The sequence below is a fragment of the Crocodylus siamensis genome, chromosome 3, assembly GCF_052110815.1.
Source record: "Crocodylus siamensis isolate JL-2025a chromosome 3, ASM5211081v1, whole genome shotgun sequence".
Lineage (NCBI taxonomy): Eukaryota > Metazoa > Chordata > Crocodylia > Crocodylidae > Crocodylus > Crocodylus siamensis.
The window spans coordinates 255952495-255975797 of NC_143397.1; the positions used below are offsets into that span (position 1 = coordinate 255952495).

Sequence of the window (23303 nt, forward strand, 5' to 3'; positions counted from 1 at the left end):
GCAAAGAAAATATGTATATTGCTATCCAACGAAACAGTAAAATCACTGTAGCGAAAGAAAATTAAAGAAACAGAGTAAGAGTCTGTCTGCTGAGAAGGGACCTTAGCATCATGCTGTCAGCAAAAAGGCACCTTCAGATGTCTGCACATTTATACTCCAGTTCTTCCACTTGATTCAGTGCTGGTGAGGCCTCACCCGGAGCACTGTGTCCAGGCCTGGGCACTGTGCTTCAAAGATAAATTGGAAGGAAGCAGAAGGACAGCAACAAAAAATGACTGAAGGTTGAGAAAATATGACATATGCTGAGTGGCTTGAAGGATGGGGATTATGTAGTCTAGAAAAGAGATGACTGAAGAATATGTCAGGTATCCAGGTTGTTGCCGTATTGGCCTGGAGGAACGGGCAATCAGGACCCGTAGTAGAGATGATATCTTTTATTAGACCAACACAAATTTTGCCCCCCAAAAATATAATTCTTTTTTCCTTTTGAAGAAGAATATAACATTCTTTAAATACAAAAATGGTGATTGACTGTTTTGTGGGTCTACAGGGGACGGGGCCAAAAGCAATAGACTTAAATTGTAGTAAGGGGGGTTTAGTTTACATGGTAGGAAGCACTGTCTCACTTTGCGGGTGGTGAAGCCTTCGAGCACATTCGCTAGACTCTTTGCCACTGGGCATTTTTAAGTGCAGGTTAAACAAAGATATGTCTGGGATGGTTTAAACAGAAGTAACCCTCTCCTGAGCATAGAGCTTAGTCAAGGATGTTTTGAGGTCCCTTCAAGCTTATTTTCCTATGACCCAGAGGCCTTATGAATTGCTAGAGTTGTTTAAAGATGACTTAGTTAATTAATATGGTTACACTGCTGGCTTTTTCATGTTTCTGCTAAGCCAAGGCTATTCAAGGATCCTTTCCAGATATCAAGCTATTTCAGATCATTGCTTTGTAGCTCACAAATGCTAAACTTGTTTCCGGCACGATTACGGGTGTCGGGGGCTGCGGGCAGGGATCTGTAGTTGGGCAGTATTTATTGTTGATAGTATGGTTTCTTTATGCAAAGGAGAGAAAAAAAGTAGATCTGAGCATGATTTTAGGAGTTGACACATGTTCATTCTCAAAAAGAGTTTAATTGGGACATTTTTTTCAGTCGGGATCTTAAAAGGATTTACGTACAAGGCTGAGGCGTGGCGTTCTTCTTGATAAACTGAATTCCTGCATCTCAGCAGAGCCTCACTTCCCTTGAACTGGACCGGAAAAGTAGGGAAGTGACTCAAACAGGAAAATGTGAAGACACTCAAGGAATCAAAAGGGTAACTAATTCAAAACCCATGTAACAAAATGCTTAACTCATCACATAAAATTAGACAGTGGAAATGTGCTGCCTCAAGAAGTAAATGAAGCTAAGAATGTAGCAAGATTTGAAGGGGAAGCAAGTGCTTATCTAGATAACAAAAAATTGTGAGCATGATAGTTACAGCTAACAGGCAATGAATATGGAAAGGATATAAAACCATCCTAATCTCTTAACCATTAGGATGAGCTCTTCGTAGAACAAGGAGGGGTGGGACAGACTATTTTACCTCTGCCTAACTTTGACTGTCACTACTGGAGATGTGATACTAGATTGGATAAACCTGACAACATTAGGAAAGGGATTATATGCTTTGACAACTTCTGGGAGCGGGGGACTTGAGGCCCCTTCCATCCCTATGACCCGCAGGTCTAAAGATATTTAGTACTGCCAGCCCCTGACTGAAGATACCATGAAATGGGCCTCAAAGCTTCAGGAAAAAAGCAACAAAATCAAGAGCCTTTTTTTCCTATGGTTTTGGAGCCTTTTCAATAGTCAGGGCATGTTCTCTGCAAACAAGAGGACTTGAAACATTCATTTTTCACAAAAAAAAACCAAAGCTGAGACTTGTATAAATTCACATGGCTCCAGGAGCTGCAGCTTTAAGGGGAAAAGAAATACCATGACATATGTGTTATAAGCAAAGAGAGTTATAGCAAGGGTTACATATGGCAATTCTCATGTTCTTATATGCAGCATTCACTGATAAACCCTATGTCTTTTAAACACAATTCTGGTGAGAGGACCAGCATACATGGGAAGGGCTAGGAGAAGAATCCCAGAAGCCACGGTTGATATTTATAGGAAAAATAACTTCCCTGCCCATTCAGGAATTCTCCTCTGTATTATTAAATCAGCAAATATTTCCTGTAGCAATAAAGTTCCATCCTATCAACACTGACAATTTTTTTCTTTTGACATCAATGAAACCTCTTTGTTATTACATCTTTAGCAGTAATTTCTTTTTTTCTTTAAACCCTCTCACTAGAAATGTTTCAGGAAAAGAATAATACCTATTGGGACAGACTCTTAAGAGCAAAGATAAATATGAATGGAGTTTACTTTATATCTGTATGTATGTATGTATGTGTATATGTGTATGTATGTATGTATGTATGTATGTATGTATGTATGTGTGTTTGGGATTTATATAACAAAAATAGCTTTCACAATAAAACGAACAGATACAACCGTCTCTCTCAGAAATGGACAGTGTTGCTGGTTATAAAAAAGAATGATACCCTGTCCTATAGTAGGCAAGGCTATATGTAGAATATACCCAAGATTGACCCACTATAAAAGAGCTGCCATAGCATTTATTGTGACCTACAAAAATGTGCCCCATTTTTGACCCACCCTAAAAAAGTAGTTACAGACAAAAATGATATGCGAGGAACAAGGGCATCTCCCTTCAAGCATTCTCCTCAATTTTTAAGTTCATTCCTAAGAACACCTCAATGCCCGCCTGCCCTGCAAGCTCGCCGCTGGCTATCTGGGAAGGCAGATGAGCAGAAGTCCTGAACCAAACGTGTCGTCTCTTTGTGTGGGTGTTGGGAGCCCACCGGCTGCTCCAGGGGCCTCACCATTGTGCCAGCCTTTTGCTCTGCTCCACTCAGTTCTCCGAGGTGAGGTTCTGCTGGATCATGAGGGTGCTCTGCTGCCGATACCAGGAGGAGAGCAGGGTGCTCTGCTGCAGACGTGCATCCATCAGCCGCTTCTCAAACTCAGAGGCTTCATGCATCCTTTTTGGGTGCTGAGCCGCGTGGGATGACGGCATCCTGAAAGCAGCTCGCTGCTGGGTCTGGGGGGGAAAGGAGGGGAGGGAGAGGAAGACGAGGTTTGCAGTGCCCCCCACTGCTCTACCAGATTTGTCTCAGCTGGCACAGGCATTTCAAGAGTCCTCAAAGGCGCCCAAGTGTAACCAGGAACTTCCTTCTCCTCATCTGGGGGCAGAAAAGTTTTTGAATCCTTTATATGTTAGCAATGGACAAAACAGCAACTTTTGCCATGATGGCCAAGGAAGAAGGCACTCTGTGCTGGTGTATGCATAGTTTCATGGATTTTAGGGTTGGAAGGGACCTATTAGATCATCGAGCCCAAACCCTTGCCCTGGGCAGGAACAAGTGGATGTAGGAATGTTGTATTTAGGATGTAGGAATCCCAGCATGGATGTAGGAACATTGACTGTGTGCATGGGAGCATCTTGTTAAAGCTGATAGCCTGGATTTATGCACAAGAGGCACGTTCCTTTGCTTTGGGTGTGACTGTTAAATGTAAAGGCGATCACTCTGAAATGTCCTGCAGATGCCTCCTGCTCTGCACGGAGAGCCCCGTTCAGCAACTCTGAGCTCCCACAGATGGGAGGCGTGCTGGCTGTGCGGGACGAGGAGTAAGACTTGAGACTTCAGTAACGAATGCCAGAAGGATTACGTGGAGAGAAGCCCAAGGATTGTGGTGGGATGCTCTCTCTATGTAAAGGGCAGGCAAGGGGCTTTGAGTAGATGTGGTATATTTTATTAGACCAACTGAATAGAAGGAAAAAAAGTTTTTAGCAACCTATCGGGCACAATCAGCCTTCTCCAGGCATAGGGAGACTCCAAGGAATGAGAGAGGCTAAAAGCTAAAAGAAGCTAAATGTAAAAAAAACTCTTGATGTAAAGTTGTCTGAAGCAGTGTAATGAGTCGGAGGACATTTTTTCCACAGCCTCTGAACACAACCTTACAGCTAAAGGATCCACAGATGTGCTGTTCCTTTATCAAGCATATCCTGGATGGCTGCTGTGTAGGTAGGATGAACAGTGCTGTTAAAAGACTTTTTACCTGACTGAAGCTCCAGAGGAACATGGGGACCATGAGCGTGCACTTCCTCTTCGCCACTACCACCGTCACCACCACCTCCCTTCTCTGCCACCACCAGTGTAGCCTCCATCCTTGCAATGGCTGCTGCCTGTTCACCAAACAAGGGCGTCCCAACACTGTACCAGCATGATGGCATCATCCACTGAGCAAGTCATTTCCATCAGCTTCTTGGAGTGCCTCTTCATGTCATCCATCTGCTCCAGATGTCCTGAGTGGTCCTAATGGAAACTGTTGATGGCACTCAACATCCTGGCAATGCTGTTGCGTACCTTTTGCTTCTCTCCAACCTGTTCACTGATGAAACTGGAGCCAAAAGAAAACAGGTACCACCTTTTTATTAGCGTCAAACTCTGGCTCAGTTTGACTCTCCACTGGTTTTCTGAAGCTTAGCATGATTCTTTGTCACTTCTGGACCAAAATTTTAAGCTCTACAAGAAACAAACAGACAAACAAAAAACTTCTCTTTCCTTCTCCGAGGAGTCACACTAAAGCTGGTCCATTTGCAAAAAAAAGGAATCAGGAAATTGATTTTGGATTCTCATCGGTGTCTCTAAAATATCAGCGGTCCAGTGGATGCTGGTCCATGCCTGCTCAGGCAGCAGAGTACAACACAGGGAAAGAAGTAGATGTGCCTTTGCTAATGGTTGCAATGACTAATGAGAAGGCATTTGGGGTTGAAGGGAGGGGAATGCTATAGGAGTATAATCCTTAGCTGATGTAATTCTGCTGACTTTAATGGAGCATTGCTAGTTTACGCCAGCTGAGATTTTCTTTGATGCTGTACATCAGATGCAGAGAATAAGACCTCGTCCTCTTCCCTCGCTGCAGTTTTGCCACCGGGGTCCATCCTGATTGGCCCAGGAGGAGAATCGGATTGCTAGACATTGATCTCCTTTCTATTTTTACATCAGTTCAACCCCATCACCAGAGTTGCTCCTTATTTGTACTGGTGATAGGGATATCAGACTCGAGCTTCAACAGGCTGTGTATTACAGAGTTCATCGCTAAACAGGCAGGATAAAAAGAGTCAGATGGCTCAAATCATATGAACTAGAGAGAGAAAGAAAAACAAGGCACACAGGGGTAAATTCACTGGGAAAGTCCTCTGAGATACAACTATTGTGTACCTAGTTTACCCGGTCAGCTAAGCTTTACACATCAGAGGGACTCACGGAGTAAAAACCAATGTTGGATTTCTCCCACGACAAAGCCGTTTCTCTTGGGATCCCACAGATGTAGAAGTCCATTGCTTCACTTTAAGTGCCTGGATCCTAAATAACACTTTATCCAGGACAACTGGGGCTAATTCAAGTAGACTACCATTCAATCCAGGTGTGCATAAAGGGCTTTGCCACTCCCAGGTCTTGACCGGGATCAGTACAACCAATTCAAATGAAACATGTTTTCATCTATGTGAGCCAGAGTGCAGGGTTGAGGCTAGCCCATGATGCCATCTTATGCAAAACTGTTTTCAAAGGTCAGGTTTTCAGCCCAAGGCATTGCAATGCTGGGACTCACCTCAGCTTAAAGTAAGGAGCTGTGTTAGAAGTTTTAGAAATCAGTCCGGATGAAAACAGTGAAATGGGTGTCAGTGGGTTAGGGAATGGATACAGTGCAACTTAGTCTAATTTGTAATGGGAGTGGAGTGTTGTAGCTGGGATAGTCCAGGGAATATGCAAGAGCCAAGAGTATTATAATTGCTTTTAGCGACATTTTAATTGGACCAATGGTATGGTTAGATCGACTTTTGGGCACAACAGGAAAACGGCCAAGCTTTGTGCCCTAAAGCTGGTCTTAGGTTTCTCTTAACTATACAGTCAGTCCAATACAAGATCTCACGAAAAACACTCACCTTGCACTCATTCTGCTCCAATTTGGAAGTCAGAGGAAAGTGGATGCAATGAGATGCAAGAGAGGAGAGGCGATAGAGCAGGAAAGTAACAGAAGGGAAAGGAGGAGGAAGGGAAATAGGATGCCTTAACCGTGCATCCTGCTGTCAGCTGCTTTTCCAGGTCTGACTTTCTCTCTGGGCCTCTCGATATGCACTTATTCCCTGATCAAATTGGAGCCAAAAGAAAACAGGCACCACCTTTTTATTAGTGTTCATTTTTGCATATTAGGTGTCAGACTTTTGCCTCCAAGTGTGCCGCTGGGCTACAACAATTTCCGAAGCACTGTGAATTGCAAGGAAATCGGGGGCTGTGGAACGGATCCCTCCAACTCGCACCTTTTTATAAATAAGAAGCAACTGCACTGAAGACAATTTAAATTCATGCTTGTGTGAACCCAATGCAGGTGACACAGTAGGACCCACTGAATCGCTGTTGGTTTACATGGGCTCAGCTCAGCACAAACGGTCTCTGCATCTCTGCAAAACACAATTATGGAGCACAATGTTTCCCCAAAGGTGGGGGAATCTAAGCAAGCCAATGAGGCAGAACATCATTTAAGATGCTCTGTGTTATGCTATGAACTTTACAAATACCTCTAACTAGTTAATGATTTCCAATACAACAATGAAGTTCCAGCTTTTCCTGAAATCATAAGGGAAATAAGAGATTTTCATTTCAAATTCATTTTAGAAATAACATGACCAAAATAGATGCAGCAGTCCTGTACTCATTTGATAGCACAGCCTAACACTGTTTTCAGTCTAACATCCCTGTCTCCATATAATGGAGGGTGCGCCTGGCCTGGTATTTTAAACCAAGAATCACTCTTAACTGAGGAGATAATGACTTCAATATGTTTGTTAACGTGCCTGGTGTCACTACGCCATATGCTTCCTGCAGCTGACTCGTTGATTTGCTAGCTCTACCAAATGTTTAGGACATGATCGTGCTTTAGAAAAGGCTCAAATCCCAAAAATACAGACCTCAAAAATTAAGATTATGTCAAGAGAATACAAGCTCAGACAAGTAGGTCCAAATCAACTGGCTGGAGTTCGCTCTTGGCACTGGAACAGAGGCAGGAGTCATTGACTTTTTTTTAACCATTAAATCCCTATCATGTGGTGCTGACTTGAGAATCGAAGCAGAAACTCGCCAGCAACCCCAAATCTGTGCAGTTCTGCAGAAAGTGAAGTGTGAACTCGCGAGTGTGTCACACCTGTGTTTTAGGCCGTGTGTTGCCTTCCCATTTACAGGAACGTAGGACTAGAAGGGACCTCCTGGCTCACGGAGTCCAGTTCCCTTCTATCACCATGGTATAATCACCTTCATAACCACTTAAACTCCACTTCAATGTGAGTTCAGGTTTTTTTGCCCTATTGCTTTTTTGGGGGAGGCTGTTGCAGAACCATGTGCCCTTGATGCTTAAGAACCTCTTTCTAATTACCAGCCCATGTTTGAGCATGGTAATTTTTTCCCCTTGGGCCACAATGGTCCTTTAGCCTAACTAGGTCTCTTTTGTCATTCTGGTGTTCACGCTCCTTATCCTATCTCCTTTCAACATAGATCACACAGGGTAAGCCCTTTCCATCTCCTCTCTGTGACGTGCTCGCCAATCCTTTATTTATCCTAACAGCCTTTCTTTGCACCTGTTCCAGTCTGGATTTGAGTTCATCTCTCTTGAGCATGGGTGGCCAGAAGAATGTGAGGTCTTGCTTATATGTTGTACAATTTCCATCTCTTTACTGGAAATCCCTTAGCAAACACACTTGTTTTTTTCATGGCTGCATTACCTTGGTCGCTCTCAGCTGCCCTTTGATTATCTAGTAAACTCAAGCGGTTCCCCTTCTTAGTAGTTGCTAGTGATGAACTATTGGCTTAGAGTACAAGTTCTTGTCCCGAGCCCCTAAATTCACAACTTTGCACTTGCACCACTGAATTTCACCCCATGTCTATTCCTCAACGTAATTCCCTTCTTTCTCAACAATATCCTGGATCGTCTTATTGATCAACAATGACTCCTAACATTATCTTCTCAGCATGCCCTTAAAATATTACTATTTTTTTCTCTTTGAATGAGAATACAGGCAGTCCTCAACTTATAACGTTTTGAGTTACGTTTTGCACTTACGACATTTATAAATTGAAACCCCGTTTCAACTTTGTGACGTCAGTTTCGACTTACAACGCTTTCTCCGATGCGACGCCATGCCAGTGAACAAGTTCGCTGTGTCATTCACCTGCCTGGAGAACATCTGTCCAAACTTCCTTGGACACTTTCTTTACGAAAGCAGAAAAGAGTCCAGAAAAATTTGCAGCCGAGACTCCTGAGAAGACTCAAGTCAAAAACCCTCCAAAAAGTCCAACCAAGAGCCCTTCAAAAAGTCCAGGAAAGTCACCTCAAAGAAGTCCTAAATCAATATGATTGAATTTTACAATAGAAATATATTAATGTAGCTATATTACTCATCTATAATTGATCAAATCAAGTACAAAAATCTGGGGTATTTTTGATGAAAACAGGGTATCCGGCCTTGGTTCAGGAACCACTCCCCCATTTATAACATTGTTTCTTATGAGAAAATTCATTCCGAGTTGCAACGTTTCAACTTCCGATATGGTTTTCAGGAACCGATTGTGTTGTAAGTCCGAGGACTGCTTGTAGTAAACAAGATCCATCCTCGAAGAAACAGACATGGATTTGGAAGTGTTAATACCAGGCAGTTATAAAGAATCCTCTATCTGAAGATAGCCACGCACCTTCTCATAACACAAATTCTCATAACACCACCTAACGGAGAGAAAACAGGGAGCGTTCTTGAGTGAGAGGCACGCCATGAGTCAACGGAGCAATTAAGTGGAAAACCCAGGAGTTCTAACTCCCCAGCTCTATAAACTGCTTACTTATATAATAGCATTGAAGAGCTTGCTTATATATTATGTGCATCACCTAGAATCAATGAACTACATTTTTCCCCCGAGGAAGGGCTCTAATCCAACTAGTGCCATGCTAAACATTTGCCCTATTGAACCTAAGGTAATATTTTTCCCTTCAGTTAATATGATACTGTGCACACAGCTCAGGCAGCCTTAAAATATTCTTTTGCAGCAGCGTCTGCAGCAGAACAACTGTTGACCAAGCAGAAATCTCCATTTTAATGCTATTTTTGGTTTTGTTTCATTTTTTTCCCTTGAGATGCGCAACACCCCTGCAGCAACTGCTCCTGAACTAGCCGTATGGTAATGCTGTTAAGCACTTATATCTCTATTGTAGCTTAAGACTGGATGGAGCCTCAGACATATTAAACTAAAGGAGGTATTTTTAGTCCTGGCTGGGGTGAAACGGAGCAGCTGTTTAAGGACGTAGTGACACTATCCAACAGCTTAGGAGACCAGAGGCAAATGAAACCTCAAGGCCAGTGGGGGGATTTAAGAATCAAAATGCAGGTCCCTCTACTGGAATTCAGCCCATGAATTACCGGCACTGTGCAAAGCACTAAGGCACTTTTTCTGACCACGTGTGAATCGTCTGCAAGATGGCAACCTCATTTAGCCAGTGTCCCTGACCAGCACCGATTCAAAGAAAAGAAGTGCTGCCTACTGAATCACAAACGACACTCTCCCCACAGGATCCCTGGATTTGCGGTGGAGGCATCCAATCTGAGCACTGGCCAATCTGGATCTAACTTAGCTGATGAGACCTGACAAGACAGCCGCCCCAGGTGGCACGGTTTCGGGCTGTACAGCTGTGACACTTAATGGGGCTCTGCACTTGCTCCCCTTGGGCACCAGCCCGCTCTAGGTTACTCAAACTCCTTCCGGTTTTACTGTGACTTAATTTTCTTTTCGTCTGTGCCCTTTTTGGGGTGAGACTAATATCAATTCTCCAAGCTCTGGCCCTTGGACAGCACAATCAATTACACGTACCGCCAGCGAGCGCGCCAAGGAATCTAAATGTGTTTCTCTGCGCTGGAGCCACAGCTTCCCATTTGCTCCTTAATTAAACGTACCCATTAAGAGCAATGCAACATCCTTTGGCTTATGTTGTTCCCATTCAGGGTAAATTTCTTTTTCATCTCTGACCCCTTAAAATCAAGGCTGTGCTCTGGACAGAGATTTTGTAAAGCAAATTCAAACCAACAAAAATTGCCGACGGCAGGCACTTCCATTGCACAGTACCTATATGAATCTCTCTCTGTCCCCCTTGCTCTTTCAAACCTAAGGTCTGGAAATCAACCTGAACTGCCTCCACTGAAGCTGTAACCACCATTTGAAAAGCTGCTTAGTTATACTTCTGTTGTTCCTGTGTCTTCAGCTGACTCAACCTATTGTTTTCAATGTTATTTCAAAAGTGGAACCGACAGAAGATCCCCAATTCAAGGCCACTCATATTCCTGAATTAGACCTTTGTACTGCGACAGTCATCTTATTTCAGCTTTTCCTTGCGGGGTTTTATTTTTTTGGGGGGGTGGGAGGGAGGCTGCAAGTTTAAATGGTCGGACCCAGAGGGTGGTAATCGATGGCAGTCACTCATTGTGGTGCCCTGTGACCAGTGGGGTCCCTCAAGGCTCTGTCCTGGGACCCATCCTGTTCAACATTTTCATTAATGATGTGGACATTAGAGTCAGGAGCGGACTGGCCAAGTTCGCCGATGACACCAAACTTTGGGGCAAAGCATCCACGCCAGAGGACAGGCGGGTGATCCAGGCTGACGTGGACAGGCTCAGCAAATGGGCAGACGAGAACCTGATGGTGTTTAACACCGAAAAATGCAAGGTTCTCCACCTTGGGAGGAAAAACCTGCAGCACCCTTATAGGCTCGGCAGTGCTACGTTGGATAGCACTACAGAAGAAAGAGACTTGGGGGTCGTCATTGACCACAAGATGAACATGAGCCTGCAATGCGATGCTGTGGCTAGTAAAGCGACCAAAATGCTGGCTTGCATCCATAGATGCTTCTCGAGGAAATCCCGGGACGTCATTCTCCCCTTGTACTCGGCCTTGCTGAGGCCACAGCAGGAGTACTGCGTCCAGTTTTGGGCTCCACAATTCAAAAAGGATGTGGAGAAGCTTGAGAGAGTCCAGAGGAGAGCCACGCGCATGATCAGAGGTCAGGAAAACAGATCTTACGATGACAGGCTGAGAGCCATGGGACCTCTTTAGAGGTCAGAAAAATGGAGGCTCGGGGGTGATCTGATGGCCACCTATCAGTTTATCGGGGTGACCACCAGGATCTGGGGGAACGTCTGTTCACCAGAGCGCCCCAAGGGATGATGAGGTCGAACGGTCACAAACTCCTGCAAGACCGTTTCAGGCTGGACATAAGGAAGAATTTCTTTCCTGTCCGAGCCCCCAAGGTCTAGAGCAGTCTGCCAGCGGAGGTGGTTCAAGCACCTACATTGAACACCTTCAAGAGTAAATTGGATGCTTATCTTGCTGGGATCCTATGACCCCAGCTGACTTCCTGCCCTTTGGGCGGGGGGCTGGACTCGATGTTCTCCCGAGGTCCCTTCCAGCCCTAATATTTATTTCATAGATTTCATAGACAAGAGCAAAATTTAGCCACTCTGGCTTCTAAACATTACAGAACTAGCTAGATCAGTGATTCTCAATGTTTTTAGACTTGAGACACCCCTCGGAAAACACCAGCTCTTAGTTTTCACTTGTCTTTTGATTATGGAACTATAACAGCAATTCTTTGGTTGCAAAAGACTCGGCAGGTCAGAATATTTGTGACACTGTGGAGTCCTGTTTGACATCTCTGGGTTTGTCTTGTGAATCATACGGTTGAGAACTGGTTGGATACAGGTATAATACAGGGGCATCCTATCCAAACTGTGACCTCTCTAGTCCTAATCTCCTCTAACACATCTTACATTTGTTATGCAGTGCTTCCCTACAAAGTTGCATACCTGGACCCTTATCCAACATGAGGCTAATGAACCCGATTTATTCCCTGCAGTGGATGCTGCAAAACCACCCTGCCAATGTGCCTCCACCCTGATTCATAAACAATTTCAGTGCTCAGGCCCATTGCTTTGCTTGCCAAAGCAGTTCTGTCGGCACATCTGACTGCTAGACTGTAATGCCACCTTCTTTACATTTTGCATTTCCCTCCTGACGAAACAGTACTTCATGCCACAATGTGATAGGGGCTATGGTGGACACAGTGGGCCTGTCTACATGTGCAATTAATGCGACTAAATAAATTCCAGTGTAATTTGAGCCAGAGTAGACTAACCCCAACTTTATCATCTACATGTATTTAAGTGCAATAATTTACTCCACCATTGGACAGTACCCACTAGTGCTGTGCAAAGCTTCAGCAGCCGCTTAGATTTGCAGGAGATCAGGGCTGATTTGGCAGCCTAATCTCTCTGAATCAAATCGGAAGGCTCTGAATCAATTTGGAGAGGTTCAGAGATTCGGCCATACAGTGTACAGGCAGGCAGTAGGCAGTGCCGGTGGGAACAGCTGCGGAAGCAGCCAGACAAGCCCCAGCTTGAACCGACAGCCCTGGGAGAAGCCACGGCTCATCCCCCCTGCTGGAGCGAGGCAGACAGTGCTGGCAGCCCCGGGAGAAGCAGCGGGCTCTTGGGGCAGTGATCGGGAAGCTGGGGCAATGATTGGGAGCGGGGGGGGAAATGATCGGGGAACTGAGGAATCCAATGGGGAACTGGGGAATCGAACTGGGAGCTGGGGGAGGCCCCGGTCATTCCCCACAGCTGGGGGGAATCACCAGGTTGAAACATTGTCCCTCCAAATTGCTGAATCCAAATCCAAAGTGAATACTTTCCACTTTGCACAGGCCTAGAACCCATGTCTGACAGAACTATCCTATGCTGAAGTAAATTAATCTACTGCACCCTAATTTTGGTGCACATGTAGATGTTACGCTTTACTGAACAGTAAATTAGTCTACTGCACAGTAAAGTGCGTGTGTAGACATGCCCAGTTTGTCCCTTCTAAACGTACCACTGGCCACGACTCAAAAATTAAGGTGATTTAAATCCTATCTAATGATGGCAACTATGCTGTCACCTTAGCAACAGAAATGAAGAGATGCTGAACTGTGATCTGTTCTACTGCAAGACAGTATCTCCACACTGAAGAGCACTCAACTGCCATCCGAATGCCCCACAAAAACCCTGACCCAATAAATATTTGATCACACAACCATTATTAAAAGGGAGGGGGAAAAGATGGTTTTAAATAAATGCTGTTTCAGTCCTTGCTGAGGTTAAGTTGTTGAACTCACGCATCCCATTTATCTCTTGGACTGCTGTTGACTCGAATACCATTTCATATAGTAAGCAGCTGTTTTGTAAATGGCTTGCATTAAAATAAAATAAAAACACATACCAACAGAAGCCATTTAAAAATAAAACTCACTTAAATCAGTAATCTCAGCTTGTCTTTCATATGCAGCCACCGGAGCGAGCAGAAAAGAAAGCATAACTTTTATCAGAACCACCTGCTCCAGCCTCTTTGTCGAGGGAAACTAACATGCAATGCAATTTCACTGGAGAGAGCTTTGCCATTCACAGCACATTGCTATGATAAAAAGGTCTGAGTGGAGGTGGAGACACTTGACAAGAAGCAGCATGAAGGTCTCATGGCGGTAAGTACCATGTGGGGAAATTTCCAATATGACACAAAGGTTTGCATCGTGAAGAGGTGGGTTTTGATCTACTTGGGATAAGCGTATCCAGACACCTATGGTGATGGTAACAGAAGGCCAACACCTAAGGCGTTTAATGAACAAAATGCCTTATTTGATTATGGCACCTCTGGAGACCTATGAGGGTGGGGCAGAACTGACTGGATGGAAAGACGATGAGGAACAGAAAGGAGTTACAGGAGGGGTCAGCAACATTGGGCAAGATGGCAAAAACACCCACAACATTGACTTGTAGGATGCTGGCATGCCAGGGATGCATGGTGGGGTAGCTGTGAAGGGCCCGATCCTTGTTGTGGCAGTATAGCCCTGGCCCCTTCCCCACCGTCCACCCCAAGACACATGTGCCAAGCAAAATGCCTGCACGTGCCACATTCTGGCATCCTATCAGGGGTTGCCTACCCCTGAGTTATAGGAAGGGAGTATCACTGGGACAACACAGAAGGCAACGGTATAGTAAAGAACACAGACGACTAGATAACAGAAGACTACTAGATAACACTAAGTTGGCAGATCTGTGAATTGGCAGATGTTGGGGGAACGTATACACTTACTGAAGGAACGACTGTGGCTTGGAAACATGGGAATGCTGGATGGGAGGAAAGTTGTGTCCCTGCTGTTGGGGAGGAGGTAGAGTTGATGCTTAATTAGGTAATTACACCATCACTGTTTTAATGCTGTTTGCTCCGAACCCTTGCGATGCTTCGAGTCCGCACTATGGCTCTATATTTAGCTCTCCTCACATTCACAGACAGACTGCTAAAGAAAAGAACAGCTTTACAGTCCCCCAAATAAAATTGCCAAGTGTTAATTACAGAACAAGAGGCATATTCAGCCATGCACACACACATGCTCACACACACACACGGAACTGAAAATATATACTGTACTTTGGCTACCCGTCTTTCGCCATTACACACATTTCCGATTCTGACATGCCAGCACCCATGCTCTCCTCTTCCTATGCGATAAAGCAAGCAGGCTATGATGTCACGTTTGCATTATGGCACTGATGATGAGTCAGTTTGTGGTGATCCCTCAGCATGTCATAATGCTGGAAACCCTGGAATCAGGCTGAACGCTCGTTGTATTGTGACACTGCACAAAATATGTGGGGGGCGATACCAGCGTCACAAAGCCAGGATTTGCAGGACACGGCTACACAGGAAACTAAGACCGTTCTGTTTCAGAAGTGGTGGTGACCGTTCATCACAACTCCAAGTTGTTATCCAGTTCACTGTAAGGCAGCAGGCATGGGACCTCCAAGAGTCAGAGCAGGCAAATCTGAAGGTCATGAGAATAGGAGTGAACTTTTAGGCTCCAAATTAATTATATTTGCATTCGTTGCAGGGCCCTTCATTGGCAGCCTGCTGCTGGTAAGAGCTGTCAATGACAGTAACAGGGATTCACAAGATTTCCTCAAAAAGAATCTGCTGAAGAGTTTCTTTGTGTACAGGCTCCAACAGAGCTCCTTTGTACAGACACTTCACATAGTTCCTTAGACTTTGAGAAACCGTGAACTCTTCATTTTCAAGACCAGACTGGACAGACATGTGGCCGGGATGGTTTAGTCAAAGTCAATCCGGCCTTGAGCAGAGGCATGGACACCGTGCGCCCCGGCGGCCACCCGCAGGAGGTGGCGGCAGTGGCAGCAGTGGAGGCATGGCGGTGGCGAGCAGGGAGCTCCTGCAGGCAGCCACAGCGGTGGCGGGCCAAGCGGGGAGCTCCTGCTACTGGCCGTGCAGCGATGTCGGTGGCGGGACGGGTGGGGTGGCAAGCATTGACCAGTGGTTGGCGACCACCCGCAGACACCACTGGCAAGCAGCTATCAGGGACCACCCACAGATGCCACTGGCGGTGTCAGGGGCAACGTGGGGTGTGGCACTACCAGCAGCGCTTTTCACAGGGGGTTCACCGCCAATCTCAGGGGGTGCACATGCACCCGCGTGCACCCCCTATGCCTCATCACCAGTGAGCAGGGGGCTGGACTAGATGACTTTGTGAAGTCCTTCCAGCTCTACTTTCCTATGATCCTATGACTTCAAGGGTAGGTCTTTGAGTTCCAGAGTTCCTGATGGTCTCTGTGAGCCCAACAGAGTTCAGATTACCTCTGCTCCTCGGGAGGCCTTGACCTCATAGGGGTAGTCCTAGCAACACATGCAGCCTCTCCAGAACATGGTGGCATTCATTAGTCAGGGGACTGCAGCATGCTGAGCCCTTTTTTGTAGTATGGCTTAGCCAAAGTCAACACAGATTGCATGTTAGCAAGAGCAACTGGCCGAAAAGGCTTTGGCCCATGAAAATCCAAAAACAGGTAGGGCAATGTGGTACCTTAGATGCAGAAATTCATGCAAATGAAAGGCATAGGGAACCAGATTGTGCCAGTGAAATACCTTTTATTGTCTACATCAGTAAATGAAGCCCTATTTTCTTGTTAAAATTCAGGTTTACACTACATACACATGGCAGAGAGGGAAGCCAGGCACTAGTGATCAAGAAGTGAAATCAGGAGATTTCATGAGGGATGTGCCCTAAGTTGTCTTGGTGAAGACATCCAATATATCTGACTCCCTCCTCATTTTCTCTCATTACCTGCTTCTCAGACAATGACAGAAACCACCTCACTGCTGCTTTATAAGCCCTCACTAATACAAATATGCATACATTAAAAATATATACGTATATATTTTACAAATATAGAATATACATACACATGGCTTTTGTATGCGTCTACAAAGAGAACTGCCACATTCCTTAAAATATAAGACACCCCTAAATTTCAGATACACCCACGTTTCCAAACTCTTGATTTAAGAAAAATTAAAATGTCAAATAAGGATGCATCTATGGTGCATAAAAGGCCTTTTTTCATATTTTATTTGAATTTAAACAGGCTATTTTTAAGGGGGGGGAAACTATTTTTTAAAAGTTCATCATACTCAAAGGAATACAGTGATGCTTCAAAAATCATCATCATAATAAAATAATGTAATTATCCATATCAGTGGCAACTCGAAATTCATTCCCCATGTTCCCTAGTTGGATCCCTGATGCAGCAGACTGAACCCCACTGAAGCCAATAGTGCAGCTGAAGCCAATATTGTTTTCCAAAACTGCCAGAGGTCCATGTCAGAGAATGAAAATGATACAGTGCGCACAGGATCATGGACAATGAGGGTGGGAAGGGACCTCTAGTCCAACCCCCTGCTCAAAGCAGGATCAATCCCGACTATGTCATCCCAGCCAAGGCTTTCTCTGCCTGGATCTTAAAAACCTCCAAGGATGGTAACTCCACAAGCTCTCTGGGTAACCTGTCCCAGTGCTTTACCGCCCTCCTAGTGAGAAAGTTTTTCCTGATATCCAACCTCAGCTTCCCTTGCTGCAGCCTGAGCCCATTGCTCCTTGTCCTGTCATCTGCCCCCACTGAGATGAGCCCAGCTCCATCCTCTTACGAACCCCTGTGCAGGGAGTTGAAGGCTGCTAAAAAATCCCTCTAAATTGTCTCTCTTTAGACTAAATGAGCTCAGTTCCCTCAGCTTTTGCTCAAAAGTCATGTGCCTCGGGCCCCCAACCATTTTCATTGCCCTCTGCTCGACTCTCTGCAATGTGTCCACATCCTTTCCGTCATGGGGGGCCCACAGCTGGACACAGGACTCCAGATGTGGCCTCACCAGTGCTGAATAGAGGGGAAGGATGACGTCCCTCCATTTGCTGCCAACACTTCTCCCGATGCAGCCCAGGATGCCGGTAGCCTTGTTGGCACCCAGGGCACACTGCTGGCTCCTGTTCAGCTTCTTGTCCCTTGACACCCTCAGGTCCTTTTCTGCAGAGCTGCTGCCCAGCCAGTCAGTCCTCAGCCTGTTCATGGGGTTGTTCCCTCCTAAGTGCAGGCCTTTGCACTTGTCCTTGTTGAACCTCATGAGATTCCTTTTGGCCCAATCCTCCAATTTGTCTAGGTCTCTCTAAATCCTAGCCCTCTCCTTCAGAGTATCTACTACTCCCTCCAGCTTGTTGGCACGTACAAACCTGTGGAGGGTGCACTCTAAGCCATTTTCCAGGTCCATCCCCTGGGGCACTCCTCTTGATACCAGCTCCCAATTAGACCTCCAGCCGTTGACTACTACCCTCTGAGCTGGATGGTCCAGCCAGTTTTCTATCCACCTTGCAATCCATTCATCCAGCCTGGACTTTCTTAGTTTGCCTGCAAGAACATTGTGGGAGACTGTATCAAAAGCCTTGCTAATGTCAAGGTATAACACATCTACCCGTCTCCCCACATCCACAGAGCCAGTCACCTCATCATAGAAGGCAATCAGGTTGGTCAGGCATGACTTGCCCCTGGTGAATCCATGATGACTGTTCTTAATCCCCTTCTCCTCCAAGTGCTTAGAAATAGATTTGTTGAGGATCTGCTCCATGATTTTTCCAAAGACTGAGGTGAGGTGAGATCTGTAGTTCCCTGGATCCTCCTTTTTCCCTTTCTTAAAGATGGACACTATGTTTGCTCTTTTCCAATCACCCAGGACCTCTCCTGACTGCCCTGAGTTTTTAAAAATGATGGCCAATGGCTCTGCAATCACATCGGCCATCTCCCTCAGCACCCTTGGGTGCATCCCATCCAGCCCCGTGGATTTGTACATGTCCAGCTTTTCTAAATTGTCCCTCACCTGTTCTTTCACCACTGGTGGCTGCTCACATCCTCCCCAAACTGCGCTGCCAGGTGCAGCAGTCTGGGAGCTGCCCTTGCTTGTGAACGCTGAGGCAAAAAAGGCATTGAGCACTTCAGCCTTTTCCTCATCCTCTGTCACAAGGCTGCCTCCCCCACTCAGGAAGGAACCTGCACTTTCCCTGAGCCTCCTCTTGCTACCAACATACTTGTAGAAACCCTTCTTGCTACCCTTCACATCCCTTGCTAGCTGCAACTCCATTTGTGGTTTGGCCTTCCTGACTTCATTCCCGTATGCCCAGGCAATACTCTTACACTCCTCCCTAGTTGTTTTATGTCCAAGTTTCCACTTCTTATCAGCTTCCTTTTAATGACTTAGTTTACTGAAGAGTTCCCTGCTAAGCCAAGCTAGTCTTCTGCCATACTTGCTAGCCTTCCTGCACATTGGGATGGTTTTTCCTGCACTCTCAGTAAGGCTTTTTGAAAATACAGCCAGCTCTCTTGGACTTCTTTCCCCATCAGACTGGCTTTCCAGGGGATCCTGCCCATGAGCTCCCAGAGCAAGCTGAAGTCTGCTTTTCTGAAGTCCAGGGTCCTTACACTGCTGTTCTCCATCCTTCCTTTCCTCAGGATCCTGAACTCAATCATCTTGTGGATTAAGGCACCATTTGTCCTTACTTAACTGATGGAGAGACACAAACTGCTTCTACTGCTAGACTCTAGGAACACAGCATCTAATGAAGAACGCTACATTTCACAAAAGCTTCTGCTACATATACATATAGACTAATAAAGTGTGTATGTGTATTTATGAGGTGTAGATCTGCCCTGCTTTTAGCCGACTTCAAATTAGCGTGGCTAACTATGTCTCTGTAGTCTCTATATTCATTTGCCCTCATTTATCACAGTATCTGAAGATCTCTCAGTATTTAATACATTTACCCCCCAAACCTCCCTATGAAGTAAGGACATACTTTTGTCCTTGGTTTACACAGGAGAAAGTATATACATCCCACTTGCCTACAGCTGCTCAGGAAATCTGAGGGAAAGGACCTGCATTAATATGGATGCCCATGTACAGAGTGAGAAGCAGATGCCCCACTTCCTGGGTGCAACTACACATGGAATTAAAGCGAAGCAATAAATTCTGGAGCTGTTTGGGCCAGAGTAAACTGCTCCCAGGTGCAGCATTGAAACATGTGCCTGGGACAGCAGCAATCCAAGCTGGGGTGGAGTAGGACCAGGCTGGCAGGGGGGTGAGGGCTCAGCCCTGGGCTCTGGGTGGCAGCATTGAGCAGTGGAGGGGCTGGCTGGGGGACGAGGAATTCGTTGGCTAGGCGGCAGGCAGAGGTCTGGCCCCCTCCCGGTCGCTGTCTACATGCGTGTTTCAGCACTGTAAAGGATCCCGCCAGAATATAGTACTGTCTCCGAGAGCACGTGTACACAAAATGTTACTGCGGAGTAGACTAAATAGCTCCTCAGCATCTACATGTGCAGGGCAATTAGGCAGGAGGACATTAATAAACTCTGCAGCTGGCTAGTACTTGTAGAAGTACAAGTATTATCTTGCTGTGGAATTTTTTACCCCGCAGCACCGCATGTGTAGACGCTGATATGGCTGGCTGGTGCAAAAAGATGCTTCAGTGCAGGGGCTGCCTGCTGGCTAGCCCCACACCAAAGAACCCTTATGCCCCCGCCAGCTCCTCCACAACATGCTGAGCTGTGCAGGATCAGTCCTGGGCTGGCAGGCTGACCCCCAGGATCCCCTGCCAGCTGGGACTGCTCCAACCTGGCTCACTTTGAATGTGTCCTGGGCACACATTCAAATGGCACACCTGGGGGCAATAAATTCCAGAGCAATAAACACTGAATTTATCACGCCACATTAATTGTATGTGTAGATGTTCCCCAACAGTACCATCTTCTGGTGGGGTTAATTAATTTACTGTGCCCTAAAGTGGTGCACGTGCAGACAGTAACACTTACTGTGGAGCTAATTAGTCTACTCCTCAGTGATGTGCATGTGTAGTTGCACCCTTTGTGACAATTCTGTGGCCTGCTAAATAAACTCACAAGCACAGAAAGCAGGGCAGGAAAGACACTAGACAGGAGCTGCAGTGCACTTCTTGGGTGTCTTTGAGATACTGTTATTTTTCTGAATTTCCATTTTTTTTCTTTGTAAGGATAGAGGGAGTCAGTTATAGCAGAGAAATAAAATGCTGCTGTCAGCACAGATGTCACGACCCAAGAAACCAAGTTTCCAAACTAAAGATACAGGCAAAAGAGCCCAGCAGGAAATACTTACCTTTCTTTAAACATTATTATCACTGATTGGAACCTAAATACCTTTATTTAGTAAGAGTTAAAGAAAAACTATTTTTTGCCATGTTAATGCATGCTCCAGGTAACATGCTGAAGATGCCACGCTATGCTGTACTCACAATACTGTGCTAAATAACCCATCATTTAAACTTTATTCCTAAGAGAAATTCCTTTATTAAAAACTACAGTAGGTCGCAAGCTCAACCATTTCAATAAAGTGGGTATCTTCCAGTTCTCAGCTTAAGCACACATTGGTAAATGAATTCAAGAAGAATATATATATTTGAGATCAATAACAAAGGTGTGAAAGCCAGTCCACCTTTACAGGATAATCCTGGCATGCCAGAAGTTGTAGGTAATATTAAAATGTATTGGCAAGCTGGAAGTTTTAATAAAGCAAGAGAGCTAGACAGTAAGATCTAAAAAGCATGAATTCCGGATCTCTTGACTGTATAGAAATGCAGAGGATGCTTACTGGATTTGAAACGTGTTCCTTTTTTGTCAGCTTGGACTGGCTGATGAAGTGAGGCCCAGTTCATGAAAGCTTATTCCCTATATATCTTACTTAGCTAGTTTATAAGTTGCATATCTACAATGCTTTCTGCCCGACTTCAAGGTAAAATGGCTAACTACTCTACTTTGAAAAGTGTTGACAGGCAAACAAGTGCAATTATTTTCACTCTAAATAATTTGCAAAGCCATCAAAATCCATTTTAGATATTAGGCATTAATAAATAGCCATCTCCACACTTAAAATTTAAGGGTAAACATTGAGAGGGGATCCTAGCGTCTGACCCCACCACTCTTTCCTGGCCAGGGCAGGGGTTGGACTTGGTGATCTAATAGGTCCCTTCTGACCCTAAAATCTATGAAAACTATAAATCCTATTTCATATATAAGAATGAGGCTGGAAGGGACCTTAGGGTGTCATCTTGTCCAATGCCCGGCTCAAGGCAGGATCATCCATATGCAAACGATCCCATATCAGTCCTTGTCTAACCTATTCCTGAAACTACACAAATGACCCTGCCATGCAAGACACATTGCCCCAAAACACCAGGAATAGTCTAACCAGCCACAGGTAAAGCAGGGCGACAAGGGCATTATCCATGCATGACATTCTGCAAAAACTGCTGTGGCTTGCAGGGATCTGGACCGTGGACTTTTGGGAAACAGCTCGATTTTCACAAAAACAGGATTTCATTGCAATCAGGTCAATACATTGGGGTTATTCTATGGAGATGGGGGAAACATAGGTGTTTCCCCACTGTGCCCATTTAAGCCCTGTGCATCATATGGCGTTGCCCTTCCCCCAAACTTTATTCTTTCTGGCTAAGCCTGGTTAGAGCTTCTCTGGGTTCATCTGTAGGTGACTGACTGCTCCTTGCCCAGAGGCAATGGTGTACTAACTCCGCGTGCCAAGCTCTGAAATCAGGTCCCTGACACTCTGCTGCATGCTTTTGATTACCGTCTGATTTCTCGACCTTCACTGGTCTAGCAATGAACAAGTTTCCAGGCTCTGTCTATATAATCCTGCTTCACCGTGAGTGCCGTGCACTGTAATGATACAAACAACCCTGGGGTTGCTAACAGCATTAAACAGAGAATATGCTGCACCTTGAAATGAACTCCTTCAAAGATAAACACACACACACGCATTTCTGTCCACAGGACACCGTGCACAGCTGGTTCAGAGAGGCACAGATTTTAAGACAAGAAAGGATCATCTAATCAGACCTGCTATATAACAAAGGCCACAAAATTTCATCTGGAGTGTCCTGCGTCCAGCCAGCAACTCCTGGCTGAGCTAGAGCAGGTCTTTCGGAAAGACTTCTGATCTTGAAAGATATATTAGCTTCTTGGCACCATGATTCCATGTCACTCTGAGGCACGTGGCCACCTTTGACTCGTGAGCTGAGTCCCAACATTATCCATAACACAGAGACGTGTGCATCAATTTGCACATCTCTCTCCTGTATAATATGTCTACCTGATGTATAATAAAGCATTTCCCACCCTGTGTAACTGTAGGTCACACCAATATTTCTTTAACATAATTCCTGCCTGTAGATACAGTATTATTAACTGCAAGACCTGTGCTCAGATAAGCAAGGGCAGATAAAGACTGGTGCCATGCTCCATTTCCCATGAACAGTAGCCTGCAGTCCCTACTCAGGCAAAACTCCCAGTGAAATCAGTGGGGTTTTAAATCCCAACTGCATCAATCAGCGAAGGTTTTGTGCACTCGCATTTAACGGCTTTTCACCCATTCGGTCTCATGCAAGTGATAATGAAGATTTGATTTGATTTTGCTTTTTTAAATTCATCTCCAGACCAAGAGCTTAAAAAAAAATAATAATCCAAGCAGTTGTTTTTGGTCATGCTATTTTCAAATACGATTAATGGGGCCTTATATGGTATCTTCCTCTAGCTCCAATGATAACAAAACACAAGTTGCCTTTAAAAAGTGCTGAACACCATTTCCTGGGCCATTATTTACCAACTGCATCATGCGTGCTGGCAGGGCTGCTGTTTTC

At 45.3% G+C, this 23303-nt stretch overlaps 1 protein-coding gene across 11 annotated transcripts in view; it reads right to left on the bottom strand.

The window, feature by feature from the left end:
* TSNARE1 (t-SNARE domain containing 1) overlaps positions 1–23303 on the bottom strand; it is a 791067-nt gene that overhangs the window by 243612 nt on the left and 524152 nt on the right. The gene's annotated exons all lie outside the window — the stretch shown is intronic.